Source organism: Heptranchias perlo, chromosome 12 (genome assembly GCF_035084215.1).
Source record: "Heptranchias perlo isolate sHepPer1 chromosome 12, sHepPer1.hap1, whole genome shotgun sequence".
Lineage (NCBI taxonomy): Eukaryota > Metazoa > Chordata > Chondrichthyes > Hexanchiformes > Hexanchidae > Heptranchias > Heptranchias perlo.
The window spans coordinates 70,123,445-70,139,143 of NC_090336.1; positions in this window are offsets into that span (position 1 = coordinate 70,123,445).

Consider the following 15,699-nt stretch of genomic DNA (forward strand, 5'->3'; position numbering starts at 1 on the left):
TAAAGTGCTTTGGGATGTGGGCGTCGCTGGCGAGGCCAACATTTATTGCCCATCCCTAATTGCCCTTGAGAAGGTGGTGGTGAGCCGCCTTCTTGAACCGCTGCAGTCCGTGTGGTGAAGGTTCTCCCACAGTGCTGTTAGGAAGGGAGTTCCAGGATTTTGACCCAGCGACGATGAAGGAACGGTCGATATATTTCCAAGTCAGGATGGTGTGCGACTTGGAGGGGAACGTGCAGGTGGTGTTGTTCCCATGCACCTGCTGCCCTTGTCCTTCTAGGTGGTAGAGGTCGCGGGTTTGGGAGGTGCTGTCGAAGAAGCCTTGGCGAGTTGCTACAGTGCATCCTGTGGATGGTACACACTGCAGCCACGGTGGTGAAGGGAGTGAATGTTTAGGGTGGTGGATGGAGTGCCAATCAAGCGGGCTGCTTTGTCCTGGATGGTGTCGAGCTTCTTGAGTGTTGTTGGAGCTGCACTCATCCAGGCAAGTGGAGAGTATTCCATCACACTCCTGACTTGTGCCTTGTAGATGGTGGAAAGGCTTTGGGGAGTCAGGAGGTGAGTGACTCGCCGCAGAATACCCAGCCTCTGACCTGCTCTTGTAGCCACAGTATTTATATGGCTGGTCCAGTTAAATTTCTGGTCAATGGTGACACCCAGGATGTTGATGGTGGGGGATTCGGCGATGGTAATGCTGTTGAATGTCATGGGGGTGGCTGAACTCTCCTTTGTTGGAGATGGTCATTGCCGGGCACAAATGTTACTTGCCACTTATCAGCCCAAGCCTGGATGTTGTCCAGATCTTACTGCATGTGGGCACGGACTGCTTCAGATAGATGAAAGTCCTTTCTTTATCACAGAATAAGGAGGGTCAGATGATTATAAAATCATCCAAAATTGTCGTGACCTTTGTCTAACAATGAACTTGTTTTATAAACGGGACAAATGGTGACGCCTCGATCCCAAAGTACAACATTCATGGAATACTCTGTCGGTCGCTGTAATTTTAACCTCAGGTGGATTGGGGGCAGGTGGGAGGTAAAGAGAACAGCTTTTTGGAGCAGGACCGCACCCAGGTTCCAACACACCCTGGTTTAACGCAGGCGTGTTTGGGCGTGAGCAAGCAACAGAAACCCAGAAGTCTCGTCCCCGCTCAGTGCCGGTGGGCAGATTGTTAAAAGGGGCAATCTACCTCATGGAAATAGTCGAGGCATTTAATTTTTGTGGATTCTGAAGCTGAAATTAATTTAAACTCGCCTGCATGGGTTTCCCCATCGCTTCTGAATCTGGTCCAGTGAAAGCAGATGAGAAGGGCCAGGTCCGTGAGGTGAGGGCCTTTATTGGGGCCCGGCAGAGCAGGAGTGCTTCATCCGGGTCCAACAAGCTCACCTGGCCGACAGGACCCCCGCAAATCGGCCGAACTCCCCCCCCCCGAGCCCCGACCGCCCACTCTCCATCCGACTGCCGATCTGATCTTCTCCAAGCCTTCCCCCTACCCCAGTGTCTTCCACAGCCCCCGATCGCTCCCGCCCTCCTCTCCGATTCGCGGCTCCCATCCCTCCTGATAGCCGGTCAATCTGACTGGCTGTCATGTGGGAATCCCAGAAGCAAAAATAAGTTACCCCCAATTGAGTTGCGATCGCGATGCAGTCACTTGACTTCCAGGCAAATATCTACCCACCCCTGGGTTCCCAGCTCGGAGTGAAAATCAGACCCTATGTGTGACAATCTCCTCCCTCTATTACATCCTCAGTAAGCTCAGTACTCAGATGACCACCTGCTTTGCTTACCTCTGGAGCGAGCTGAACAGGACTATAATTGGAGACCTTCCCTCAGCTGACTGCATTGTTAGCTCACTCTACAAAGTGAAATGAGCTCATAAGCTAACGGACAGCCTTTGCTCACAATTACACATTGCAAGAGAACATCATTAAAAACACATCAGATCAGACAAAGCATCACAGAAGGACAGACAAATTGACAATTAATTGTAGCAGTGCGTTCCTGTTTACAACTACTGGGAGCTCTCGGGTGGATGTCAAAGATCCCATGGCACTATTTCAAAAGAAGAGCAGGGGGAGTTCTCCCCTGTGTCCTGGGCCGATATTTATCCCTCAACCTATGTCACTTAAAAAAAAATTATCTGGTCATTATCTCATTACCGTTTGTGGGATCTTGCTGTGCATAAATTGGCTGCCCCGCTTCCCTGTATTGCAACACTTCATTGGCTGTGAAGCACTTTGGGACATCCTGAGGGCCTGAAAGGCACTATATAAATGCAAGTCTTTCTTTCTCTCTATGCTTCTATCACTTGTCTATTGTTTTAATGGAGTTCATTGAAACAAAAAAAGTGAGCATTACATAAAAAGATCCAAATGGATGCTTCCAATCCAAGCACAGAAGTAAACAACAATGTATTTCAATGAGCACTGTGTCCTATCATAATATATCATCCAACTGAGGTCATATAAAAAGGACCAGACTAAAATTAATGTAAACCTTTTTTCCTGCCTCTGAGGTTTTCTTTCAGCGAGTGCTGGCATTATTGTCAAGCTCGATCCCCAAAAGTATGAAGACATCAAATAAACAGGCAGAGTTGAAAAGATAAGAGAGTGATTGAACGACATGAGGCAGTGACTATCACCAATATTATCTCCACACCACCAATCTCTCAGGCACTAATGAGTCCTCCAGGACTGTTTTCCCCCCAATGAGGTCATCACACATTGCATTAAATAAAGATAATCAGAACTCTCATCAGCTTCAAATAAAGTCAAGACACTTGTAACGATTAGCAGACCACTTAACCAGCAGAGCAGAACACCCATCAAAATCAGATAGAAATCTTCGTATTTATAAATGACACACATGCTATATTAAACCAAATGGCAACCATTGCAGTGAGCAGTGAGCTTTTAAACTCATCTGTTTAGACCAATGCAGGTTTTTTTTCCAGAGAAAAGAGAGAAAAAGAAAAGAGAGAAAGAGAGAGAGAGAGAAAAAGAAAAGAGAGAAAGAGAGAGAGAGAGAAAAAGAAAAGAGAGAAAGAGAGAGAGAGAAAAAGAAGAGAGAAAGAGAGAGAGAGAAAAAGGAGAGAAAGAGAGAGAGAGAAAAAGAAGAGAGAGAAAGAGAGAGAAAAAGGAGAGAAAGAGAGAGAGAGAAAAAGAAGAGAGAGAAAGAGAGAGAGAGAAAAAGGAGAGAAAGAGAGAAGAGAGAAAAAGAGAGAGAGAAAAAAAGGAGAGAGAAAAAGAGAGAGAGAAAAAAAGAAGAGAGAAAGAAAAGAGAGAAAAAAAGAAGAGAGAAAGAAAAGAGAGAAAGAGAGAGAGAAAAAGAAAAGAGAGAAAGAGAGAGAGAAAAAGAGAGAAAGAGAGAGAAAAAGAAAGAAAGAGAGAGAGAAAAAGAGAGAAAGAGAGAGAGAAAAAGAGAAAAAGAGGGAGAAAAAGAGAAAAAGAGGGAGAAAAAGAGAAAAAGAAGAGAAAGAGAGAGAGAAAGAGAAAAAGAAGAGAAAGAGAGAGAGAAAGAGAGAAAGAGAGAGAGAAAAAGAAAAGAGAGAAAGAGAGAGAGAAAAAGAAAAAGAAAAGAGAGAGAGAAAGAAGAGAAAGAGAGAGAGAAAAAGAAAAAAGAGAGAAAAAGAAAAAAGAGAAAGAGAGAGAGAGAAAAAGAAAACAAAAAGAGAAAGAGAGAGAGAAAAAGAAAACAAAAGAGAGAGAGAAAAAGAAAACAAAAGAGAGAGAGAAAAAGAAAACAAAAGAGAAAGAGAGAGAGAAAAAGAAAACAAAAGAGAAAGAGAGAGAGAAAAAGAAAACAAAAAAGAGAAAGAGAGAGAGAAAAAGAAAACAAAAGAGAAAGAGAGAGAGAAAAAGAGAAAGAGAGAAAAGAAAAAGAGAAAGAGAGAGAAAAAGAGAAAGAGAAAAAAAGAGAGAGAAAGAGAGAAAAAGAAAAAAAAGAGAAAGAGAGAAAAAGAAAAAAGAGAGAGAGAAAAAGAAAAAAGAGAAAGAGAGAAAAAGAAAAAGGAGAGAGAAAGAGAGAAAGAGAGAAAGAGAAAAAAAGAAAAAGAGAGAGAGAGAAAGAGAGAAAGAGAGAAAGAGAGATAAAATAATAGGAGAGAGAGAAAAATAGGGGAGAGAGAGAGAGAAAAAAAGAGAGAGAAAAAAAGAAAAAGAGAGAAAGAGAGAAAGAGAGAAAAAAGAGAGAAAGAGGAAAAGAGAAAGAGAGAAAGAGAAAATAATAGGAGAGAGAGAAAAATAGGGGAGAGAGAGAGAGAAAAAAAGAGAAAAAGAAAGAGAAATACAGTATCATGGGGCACTGCCTCTTCTTACATGAACCAGACATAATTCCATCTTTCCCGATCACAGCATCAATTTAAAACAATATAGAAAGTAAAGAGCAAATAAATATCTTAGCTAACACACACCCCGTTCCTCATGGTGTTGCTGTGACCCTGATATCTGGGACAGATGTATGCTTCAGTCCAGAATCCTTTAAATGCCCAAATTTGCTAATGGAAGTCGTTAAAGTAAAGCACAATTGTGGATTGAGAGGCAGCCACTGACCCCATCAAACACATTCCTTCCATCACATCAAATTAAATAGCCTCACTTCAAATGACGTGATAACGACAGGCAAGTTTCCAATAAGATAGTGGGACATAATGTTTTAGATTTGTCCCAGGCCAGTTAGTTAAAAGCAAAAGCATTAAAAAAGGCTTCCTACAAAGGCTTATGAGAATGGGAAATGCATTGGTTAAAAAGATCATTGGTACATAGTCAATGGAAGCTGTACAAAATGGAGATAGATAATAAGACCATAAGAGATAGGAGCAGGAGTGGGCCATTCGGCCCCTCGAGCCTGCTCCGCCATTCAATGAGATCACGGCTGATCTGATTTTTACCTCAACTCCACTTTCCCGCCCTTTCCCCATATCCTTTGACTCCCTCGCTGATCAAAAATTTGTCGAGCTCAGCCTTGAATGTATTCAATGACTCAGCCTCCACAGCTTTTTGGGGTAAAGAATTCCAAAGATTCACGACCCTCTGGGAGAAGAAATTCCTCCTCATTTCCGTCTTAAACGGGCGACCCCTTGTTCTGAGACTCTGCCCCCTAGTTTTAGACTCCCCCATGAGGGGTAACGTCCTCTCAGCATCTACCCTATCGAGTCCCCTCAGAATCTTGTATGTTTCAATAAGATCTCCTCTCATTCTTCTAAACTCCAATGAGTATAGACCCAACCTGTTCAATCTTTCCTCACAGGACAACCCTTCCATACCCGGAATCAACCTAGTGAACCTTCTCTGAACTGCCTCCAATGTAAGTATGTCCTTCCTTAAATAAGGGCACCAGAACTCCAGGTGTGGTCTCACCAGCACCCTGTAGCATGACTTCCCTGCTTTTATACTCCATCCCCCTAGAAATAAAGGCCAATATTCCGTTTGCCTTCCGGATTACCTGCTGCACCTGTATGTTGACTTTTTGTGTTTCATGTACGAGGACACCCAGATCCCTCTGTACCGCAGCATTTTGTAATATTTCTCCATTCAAATAATATTTTGCTTTTTTTATTTTTCCTCCCAAAGTGGATGACTTCACATTTTCCCACTTTATATTCCATCTGCCAAATTTTTGCCCTGGGTATTGAGGATTATGGAGTAAAGGCAGGGAATTGGGATTAAAGAGACAGATCCACCATGGACAAGAAAATGGCAGCACCAAAAAGTCTAGTCCTGCTCTTACATCTCCCTAACCGCCCCAGCTCCCAGAGCTAGTTGAGCAAAAATTCTAGGCTATTAACCCAGCATTAGTCTACATTGTTCAACCATAAGAACATAAGAAATAGGAGCAGGAGTAGGCCAATCGGCCCTTCGAGCCTGCTCCGCCATTCAATAAGATCATGGCTGATCTGATCCTAACCTCAAATCTAAATTCATGTCCAATTTCCTGCCCGCTCCCCATAACCCCTAATTCCCTTTACTTCTAGGAAACTGTCTATTTCTGTTTTAAATTTATTCAATGATGTAGCTTCCACAGCTTCCTGGGGCAGCAAATTCCACAGACCTACCACCCTCTGAGTGAAAAAGTTTCCCCTCATCTCAGTTTTGAAAGAGCAGCCCCTTATTCTAAGATTATGCCCCCTAGTTCTAGTTTCACCCATCCTTGGGAACATCCTCACCGCATCCACCCGATCAAGCCCCTTCACAATCTTATATGTTTCAATAAGATCGCCTCTCATTCTTCTGAACTCCAATGAGTAGAGTCCCAATCTACTCAACCTCTCCTCATATGTCCGCCCCCTCATCCCCAGGATTAACCGAGTGAACCTTCTTTGTACTGCCTCGAGAGCAAGTATGTCTTTTCTTAAGTAAGGACACCAAAACTGTATGCAGTATTCCAGGTACGGTCTCACCAATACCTTATATAACTGCAGCAATACCTCCCTGTTTTTATATTCTATCCCCCTAGCAATAAAAGCCAACATTCCATTGGCCTTCTTGACCACCTGCTGCACCTGCATACTAACTTTTTGATTTTCTTGCACTAGGACCCCCAGATCCCTTTGTACTGCAGTACTTTCCAGTTTCTCGCCATTAAGATAATAACTTGCTCTCTGATTTTTCCTGCCAAAGTGCATAACCTCACATTTTCCAATATTGTATTGCATCTGCCAAATCTCCACCCATGATTGCTTGTTTTCCTCAAGGGACATTCTCATGACCCCAACAGGACTGCAACCATTGCCCCACAGAGTAAGAAAGAAGAAGAGAGAAAGAATGTGCTTTCTATGATGCCTTTCACAACGAGGCGTTTTACAGCCGATGAGGCACTTTTGAAGTGTAGTCACTGTTGTAATGTAGGAGAACTTAAGCCAACACAGTGTCCTGGCCAACAATTATCCCTCAACCAGAGTCACTAGAACAGATAATCTGCCTATTTACCTCGCAGCAGTGTGTGGGATCTTGCTGTGCGCAAATTGGCTGCTGCTTTTCCTACGTTACACCATTGACTACACTTCAAAAAGTGCTGTGAGGTGTTTGGGAACATCCTGGGCTCTCTCTTTCTATTAAATCTGTTCTTCTCCTAACATCTGCCATGAACCAGATAATTATCCACCTCCTCGATACAGGAAATGGAACCAAGAGACAGCATGAACTCATTTCGATGGCAGTCTCTTCCACATATGTGCTAGGCTGCTGGATGCTTATTCATTATTTTGTTCTTGGAGAAGGAGATAGGGAAGATTTTGATCCTTGGATAACTCTCCCCCTGCCGTGGGCCTTTCATGCATCACCTCAATAGCCAGTGCACAACAGAACCGACCGGGCTCTGAAAGGCGCCTAGATCGTAGGCTGCCAGAGGTCTTCTCTGCGGCCGTTAGAGCCCAGCCCAGGCAGAGGAGGAAAAGAATATTTGCTCATAGCGTACGTTGGAAAAATAAATAAATAAAGCACTGCAGCAATTTTGAAATGTCGACAGGAACATGGATACTGGAGGAGGCCATTCTGCTCCTCGAGCCTGTTCTGCCATTCAATGAGATCATGGCCAATCAGGACCTCAACTCAATTTTCCCGTCTTTGCTCCCTATCCCTTGACACCCTAACCCAACAAAAAGCTACCAATCTCAGTCTTGAAAATTTCAAATGACCCCCCCCCAGCATCCTCAGTCTTTCCGGAAAGAGAGTTCCAAATTTCTACTGCCCTGTATGTAAAAAAAAAAGTGCTTCCTGATTTCACTCCGGAACGGCCTGGCTCTAATTTTTAAGATTGTGCCCCCTTGTTCTTGATTTGCCTCATCAGAGGAAAAAGTTTCTCCGTATTTACCCTATCGAATCCTTTTCAACATTTTAAACACCTCATATAAGATCACCCCTCAATCTCCTAAACTCAAGGGAATAAAAGGCTAATTTACGCAACCTGTCCTCATGATTTAATTCTTTTAGCCCCGGTATCTTCACTGCACCCCCTCCGAAGAGTTGTCGCTGTTGTTTTGTAGGAAAATGCAGCGGTCGATTTGCGCACAGCAAGATCCCACAAACATCAAATTAGATAAATGACCAGTTAATCATTCTTTTTGGTGATTCAGGAAGAATGTTGACCAGGAGACTTCTCTGCTTTTCTTTAAATAGTTTTTATTTCTCTGATTCATTCTCGGGATGTGGGCATCGCTGGCGAGGCCGGCATTTATTGCCCATCCCTAATTGCCCCTTGAGAAGGTGGTGGTGAGCCGCCTTCTTGAACCGCTGCAGTCCGTGTGGTGACAGTTCTCCCACAGTGCTGTTAGGAAGGGAGTTCCAGGATTTTGACCCAGCGACAATGAAGGAACGGCCGATATATTTCCAAGTCGGGAGGGTGCGTGACTTGGAGGGGAACGTGCAGGTGGTGCTGTTCCCATGCGCCTGCTGCTCTTGTCCTTCTAGGTGGTAGAGGTCGCGGGTTTGGGAGGTGCTGTCGAAGAAGCCTTGGCGAGTTGCTGCAGTGCATCCTGTGGATGGTACACACTGCAGCCACAGTGCGCCGGTGGTGAAGGGAGTGAATGTTTAGGGTGGTGGATGGGGTGCCAATCAAGCGGGCTGCTTTATCTTGGATGGTGCCGAGCTTCTTGAATGTTGTTGGAGCTGCACTCATCCAGGCAAGTGGAGAGTATTCCATCACACTCCTGACTTGTGCCTTGTAGATGGTGGAAAGGCTTTGGGGAGTCAGGAGGTCGGGCTCCAACGGTCGCAGAGAAGACCTTTGGCGGTGGTCCTTCTTGAACCTCTGTGCAACGCTTAAGAACATAAGAAATAGGTGCAGGAGCAGGCCATTCGGCCCCTCGAGCCTGCTGCGCCGTTCAATAAGATCATGGCTGATCTTAATACTTTGATACAACTGAAGGGCTTGCTAGGCCACTTCAAAGTCAACGACGTTATTGTGGGACTGGAGTCACATGTAGGCCAGACCAGGTAAGGACGGCAGGTTTTCTTCCCTGAAAAGGATCATAGGAACAGGAGGAGGCCATTCAGCCCCTCGAGCCTGTTCCGCCATTCAATTAGATCATGGCTGATCTGTATCTTAACTCCATCTACCCGCCTTGGTTCTGTAACCCTTAATACCCTCGCCCAACAAAAATCTATCAATCTCAGTCTTGAAATTTTCAATTGACCCCCAGTCTCAACAGCTTTTTGGGGGAAGAGAGTTCCAGATTTCCACTCCCCTTTGTGTGAAGAAGTGCCTCCTGGCATCACCAGCTCTAATTTTAAGGTTATGCTTTAAAGAACATTAGTGATGCAGTTGGGTTAGTACAATAATTCGACAGCGTCATTGTCACTTTTACTGATGCCAGCTTTTTACGTCCCGATTTGTTTTTTTTTAAAAACCAATTTCAAATTCTTAAACTGCGGTGGTGCGATTTTAACTCACGTTCTCTGGATAATTAGCCCAGGCCTCTCTCAAACAGCGCCCAGATTATGCACGCAAGCCTCTGGAGTGGGGCCTGAGCCCATAACCTCCAGACTCAAGAGTGCGACAAACAGAGCCAAACTGACAGATACTGTGACGAGTTACGGTTGCAGAATCCCAGCGTACGCTGCACTAAACAAAAATCTTATACAGCAGCCTGGAAATTGGAATTAATTGTGTTTAAACATACCCGGGCGACTTATGCGACTTACCCATTGAGCTCCCTTTCTCCTTTCAGTGATTTTCAAAACATCCCTTCTCCCTCCCCCAAAGGAAGTCCAGCTTTGAGATGTGGCGGATACATTGGTGGTGTGGTCCCCGCAGTAAGGAAAGGTTCAAGGATTTCCTCAGCAGCTTTCATCATTGTACAAGTTTCACAAGCAGAACTGGAGGAAAATGATAAAAAGGCCCTCCAACGGGGTTAAGGGTCCGGGGAGATCCTACGAGCTTTGGGCCCTATTTTACATTCACCATTCACTACACTAAGAGCAGGGGAGCTCTCCCTCAATCAACATCACTAAAACAGATGATTTTATCGCGTCGCTGTTTGTGGGAGCTTGCTGTGCGCAAATTGGCTGCCACGTTTCCTACATTATAGTAGCGACTGCACTTCAACAGTGCCTCATTTCAAAAAGTACTTTTTTTCTTATTCGTTCATGGGATGTGGGCATCGCTGGCGAGGCCGGCATTTATTGCCCATCCCTAATTGCCCCTTGAGAAGGTGGTGGTGAGCCACCTTCTTGAACCGCTGCAGTCCGTGTGTGAAGGTTCTCCCACAGTGCTGTTAGGAAGGGAGTTCCAGGATTTTGACCCAGCGACAATGAAGGAACGGCCGATATATTTCCAAGTCGGGATGGTGTGTGACTTGGAGGGGAACGTGCAGGTGGTGTTGTTCCCATGTACCTGCTGCTCTTGTCCTTCTAGGTGGTAGAGGTCGCGGGTTTAGGAGGTGCTGTCGAAGAAGCCTTGGCCAGTTGCTGCAGTGCATCCTGTGGATGGTACACACTGCAGCCACTGTGCGCCGGTGGTGAAGGGAGTGAATGTTTAGGGTGGTGGATGGGGTGCCAATCAAGCGGGCTGCTTTGTCCTGGATGGTGTCGAGCTTCTTGAGTGTTGTTGGAGCTGCACTCATCCAGGCAAGTGGAGAGTATTCCATCACACTCCTGACTTGTGCCTTGTGGATGGTGGAAAGGCTTTGGGGAGTCAGGAGGTGTGTCACTCGCCACAGAATACCCAGCCTCTGACCTGCTCTTGTAGCCACAGTATTTATATGGCTGGTCCAGTTAAGTTTCTGGTCAATGGTGACCCCCAGGATATTGATGGTGGGGGATTCGGCGATGGTAATGCCGTTGAATGTCAAGGGGAGGTGGTTAGACTCTCACTTGTTGGAAATGGTCATTGCCTGGCACTTGTCTGACGCGAATGTTACTTGCCACTTATGAGCCCAAGCCTGGATGTTGTCCAGGTCTTGCTGCATGCGGGCTCGGACTGCTTCATTGGTTGGAAAGGGCTTTGGGGCATCCTGAGGTTGTGAAAGGCATGATATCAAAGGCATGATATCAAGGCATGATATCAATGCAAGAGTAGGACCTCAAAGGTAGTAATCTCAGGATTGCTACCAGTGCCACGGGTTAGTCAGAGTAGGAATGACAGGATAGCTAAGATGAATACGTGGCTTGAGAGATGGTGCAAGCTGGAGGGATTCAAATTCCTGGGCCATTGGAACCGGTTCTGGGGGAGGTGGGACCAGTACAAATTGGACGGTCTGCATCTGGGCAGGACTGGAACCAATGTCCTAGGGGGAGTGTTTGCCAGTGCTGTTGGGGAGGGTTTAAACTAATGTGGCAGGGGGATGGGAACCGATGCAGGAAGTCAGTGGGAAATAAAGTGGTGACAGAAACAAAAGGCAGTAAGGGAGAGTGTACAGAACATGACCGGACAGATGGTCTGAGAAAGCAGGGCAAAGACCAAGGGAAGTCTAGATTAAACTGCATTTATTTCAATGCAAGAAGTCTGATGGGCAAGGCAGATGAACTCAGGGCATGGATGGGTACATGGGACTGGGATGTTATAGCTATTACTGAAACATGGCTAAGGGAGGGGCAGGACTGGCAGCTCAATGTTCCAGGGTACAGATGCTATAGGAAAGATAGAGCAGGAGGTAAGAGAGGAGGGGGAGTTGCGTTCTTGATTAGGGAGAACATCACGGCAGTAGTGAGAGGGGATATATCCGAGGGTTCGCCCACTGAGTCCATATGGGTAGAACTGAAAAATAAGAAGGGAGAGATCACTTTGATAGGATTGTACTACAGACCCCCAAATAGTCAACGGGAAATTGAGGAGCAAATATGTAAGGAGATTACAGACAGCTGCAAGAAAAATAGGGTGGTAATAGTAGGGGACTTTAACTTTCCCAACATTGACTGGGACAGCCATAGCATTAGGGGCTTGGATGGAGAGAAATTTGTTGAGTGTATTCAGGAGGAATTTCTCATTCAGTATGTGGATGGCCCGACTAGAGAGGGGGCAAAACTTGACCTCCTCTTGGGAAATAAGGAAGGGCAGGTGACAGAAGTGTTAGTGAGGGATCACTTTGGGACCAGTGATCATAATTCCATTAGTTTTAAGATAGCTATGGAGAAGGATAGGTCTGGCCCAAAAGTTAAAATTCTAAATTGGGGAAAGGCCAATTTTGATGGTATTAGACAGGAACTTTCAGAAGTTGATTGGGAGAGTCTGTTGGCAGGCAAAGGGACGTCTGGTAAGTGGGAGGCTTTCAAAAGTGTGTTAACCAGGGTTCAGGGTAAGCACATTCCTTATAAAGTGAAGGGCAAGGCTGGTAGAAGTAGGGAACCTTGGATGACTCGGGAGATTGAGGCACTAGTCAAAAAGAAGAAGGAGGCATATGACATGCATAGGCAGCTGGGATCAAGTGGATCCCTTGAAGAGTATAGAGATTGCCGGAGTAGAGTTAAGAGAGAAATCAGGAGGGCAAAAAGGGGATATGAGATTGCTTTGGCAGATCAGGCAAAGGTGAATCCAAAGAGCTTCTACAAATACATAAAGGGCAAAAGGGTAACTAGGGAGAGAGTAGGGCCTCTTAAGGATCAACAAGGTCATCTAAGTGCGGAACCACAAGAGATGGGTGAGATCCTGAATGAATATTTCACATCGGTATTTACGGTTGAGAAAGGCATGGATGTTAGGGAACTTGGGGAAATAAATAGTGATGTCTTGAGGAGTGTACATATTACAGAGAGGGAGGTGCTGGAAGTCTTAACGCGCATCAAGGTAGATAAATCTCCGGGACCTGATGAAATGTATCCCAGGACGTTATGGGAGGTTAGGGAGGAAATTGCGGGTCCCCTAGCAGAGATATTTGAATCATCCACCGCTACAGGTGAGGTGCCTGAAGATTGGAGGGTAGCAAATGTTGTGCCTTTGTTTAAGAAGGGCGGCAGGGAAAAGCCTGGGAACTACAGACCAGTGAGCCTGACATCTGTAGTGGGTAAGTTGTTAGAGGGTATTCTGAGGGACAGGATCTACAGGCATTTGGAGAGGCAGGGACTAATTAGGAACAGTCAGCATGGTTTTGTGAGAGGAAAATCATGTCTCACGAATTTGATTGAGTTTTTTGAAGGGGTAACCAAGAAGATAGATGAGGGCTGTGCAGTAGACGTGGTCTACATGGACTTCAGCAAAGCATTTGACAAGGTACCGCATGGTAGGTTGTTACATAAGGTTAAATCTCATGGGATCCAAGGTGAGGTAGCCAATTGGATACAAAATTGGCTTGACGACAGAAGACAGAGGGTGGTTGTCGAGGGTTGTTTTTCAAACTGGATGCCTGTGTCCAGCGGTGTGCCTCAGGGATCGGTGCTGGGTCCGCTGTTATTTGTTATTTATATTAATGATTTGGATGAGAATTTAGGAGGCATGGTTAGTAAGTTTGCAGATGACACCAAGATTGGTGGCATTGTGGACAGTGAAGAAGGTTATCTAGGATTGCAACGGGATCTTGATAAATTGGGCCAGTGGGCCGATGAATGGCAGATGGAGTTTAATTTAGATAAATGTGAGGTGATGCATTTTGGTAGATCGAATCGGGCCAGGACCTACTCCGTTAATGGTAGGGCGTTGGGGAGAGTTATAGAACAAAGAGATCTCGGAGTACAGATTCATAGCTCCTTGAAAGTGGAGTCACAGGTGGATAGGGTGGTGAAGAAGGCATTCAGCATGCTTGGTTTCATTGGTCAGAACATTGAATACAGGAGTTGGGATGTCTTGTTGAAGTTGTACAGGGCATTGGTGAGGCCACACTTGGAATACTGTGTACAGTTCTGGTCACCCTATTATAGAAAGGATATTATTAAACTAGAAAGAGTGCAGAAAAGATTTACTAGGATGCTACCGGGACTTGATGGTTTGACTTACAGGGAGAGGTTGGACAGACTGGGACTTTATTCCCTGGAGAGTAGGAGGTTAAGGGGTGATCTTATAGAAGTCTATAAAATAATGAGGGGCATAGATAAGGTCGATAGTCAAAATCTTTTCCCAAAGGTAGGGGAGTCTATAACGAGGGGGCACAGATTTAAGGTGAGAGGGGAGAGATACAAAAGGATCCAGAGGGGCAATTTTTTCACTCAAAGGGTGGTGAGTGACTGGAACGAGCTGCCAGAGGCAGTAGTAGAGGCGGGTACAATTTTGTCTTTTAAAAAGCATTTGGACAGTTACATGGGGAAGATGGGTATCGAGGGATATGGGCCAAGTGCAGGCAATTGGGACTAGCTTAGTGGTATAAACTGGGCGACATGGACATGTTGGGCCGAAGGGCCTGTTTCCATGTTGTAACTTCTATGATTCTATCTATCATTCTAAGTCTTTCTTTCATGCCTTTATTTATGAGTGACTCACCTCCTGACTCCCCAAAGCCTTTCCACCATCTACAAGGCACAAGTCAGGAGTGTGATGGAATACTCTCCACTTGCCTGGATGAGTGCAGCTCCAACACTCAAGAAGCTCGACACCATCCAAGATAAAGCAGCCCGCTTGATTGGCACCCCATCCACCACACTAAACATTCACTCCCTTCACCACCGGCGCACTGTGGCTGCAGTGTGTACCATCCACAGGATGCACTGCAGCAACTCGCCAAGGCTTCTTCGACAGCACCTCCCAAACCCGCGACTTCTACCACCTAGAAGGACAAGAGCAGCAGGCGCATGGGTACAACACCACCTGCACGTTCCCCTCCAAGTCACACACCATCCCGACTTGGAAATATATCGGCCGTTCCTTCATCGTCGCTGGGTCAAAATCCTGGAACTCCCTTCCTAACAGCACTGTGGGAGAACCTTCATCACACGGACTGCAGCGGTTCAAGAAGGCGGCTCACCACCACCTTCTGAAGGGGCAATTAGGGATGGGCAATAAATGCCGGCCTCGCCAGCGACGCCCACATCCCATGATCGAATAAAAAAAAGATGAGGTGAAATTGTGGCCTTTTTTCTATCTAAATGAAGGGGGATAAACAGCACACAGCTCCGTTAAGGCCACCAAAACTCGTCACGAGCAAGTCTTTTGTGCATTGATAACCATTCCCGCCTGTGAGGTTATGCACTTTGGCAGGAAAAATCAGAGAGCAAGTTATTATCTTAATGGCGAGAAACTGGAAAGTCCTGCAGTGCAAAGGGATCTGGGGGTCCTCGTGCAAGAAAATCAAAAAGTTAGTATGCAGGTGCAGCAGGTGATCAAGAAGGCCAATGGAATGTTGGCTTTTATTGCTAGGGGGATAGAATATAAAAACAGGGAGGTATTGCTGCAGTTATATAAGGTATTGGTGAGACCGCACCTGGAATACTGCATACAGTTTTGATATCCATACTTAAGAAAAGACATACTTGCTCTCGAGGCAGAACAAAGAAGGTTCACTCGGTTAATCCCGGGGATGAGGGGGCGGACATATGAGGAGAGGTTGTGTAGATTGGGACTCTACTCATTGGAGTTCAGAAGAATGAGAGGCGATCTTATTGAAACATATAAGATTGTGAAGGGGCTTGATCGGGTGGATGCGGTAAGGATGTTCCCAAGGATGGGTGAAACTAGAACTAGGGGGCATAATCTTAGAATAAGGGGCTGCTCATTCAAAACTGAGATGAGGAGAAACTTCTTCACTCAGAGGGTAGTAGGTCTGTGGAATTTGCTGCCCCAGGAAGCTGTGGAAGCTACATCATGAAATAAATTTAAAACAGAAATAGACAGTTTCCTAGAAGT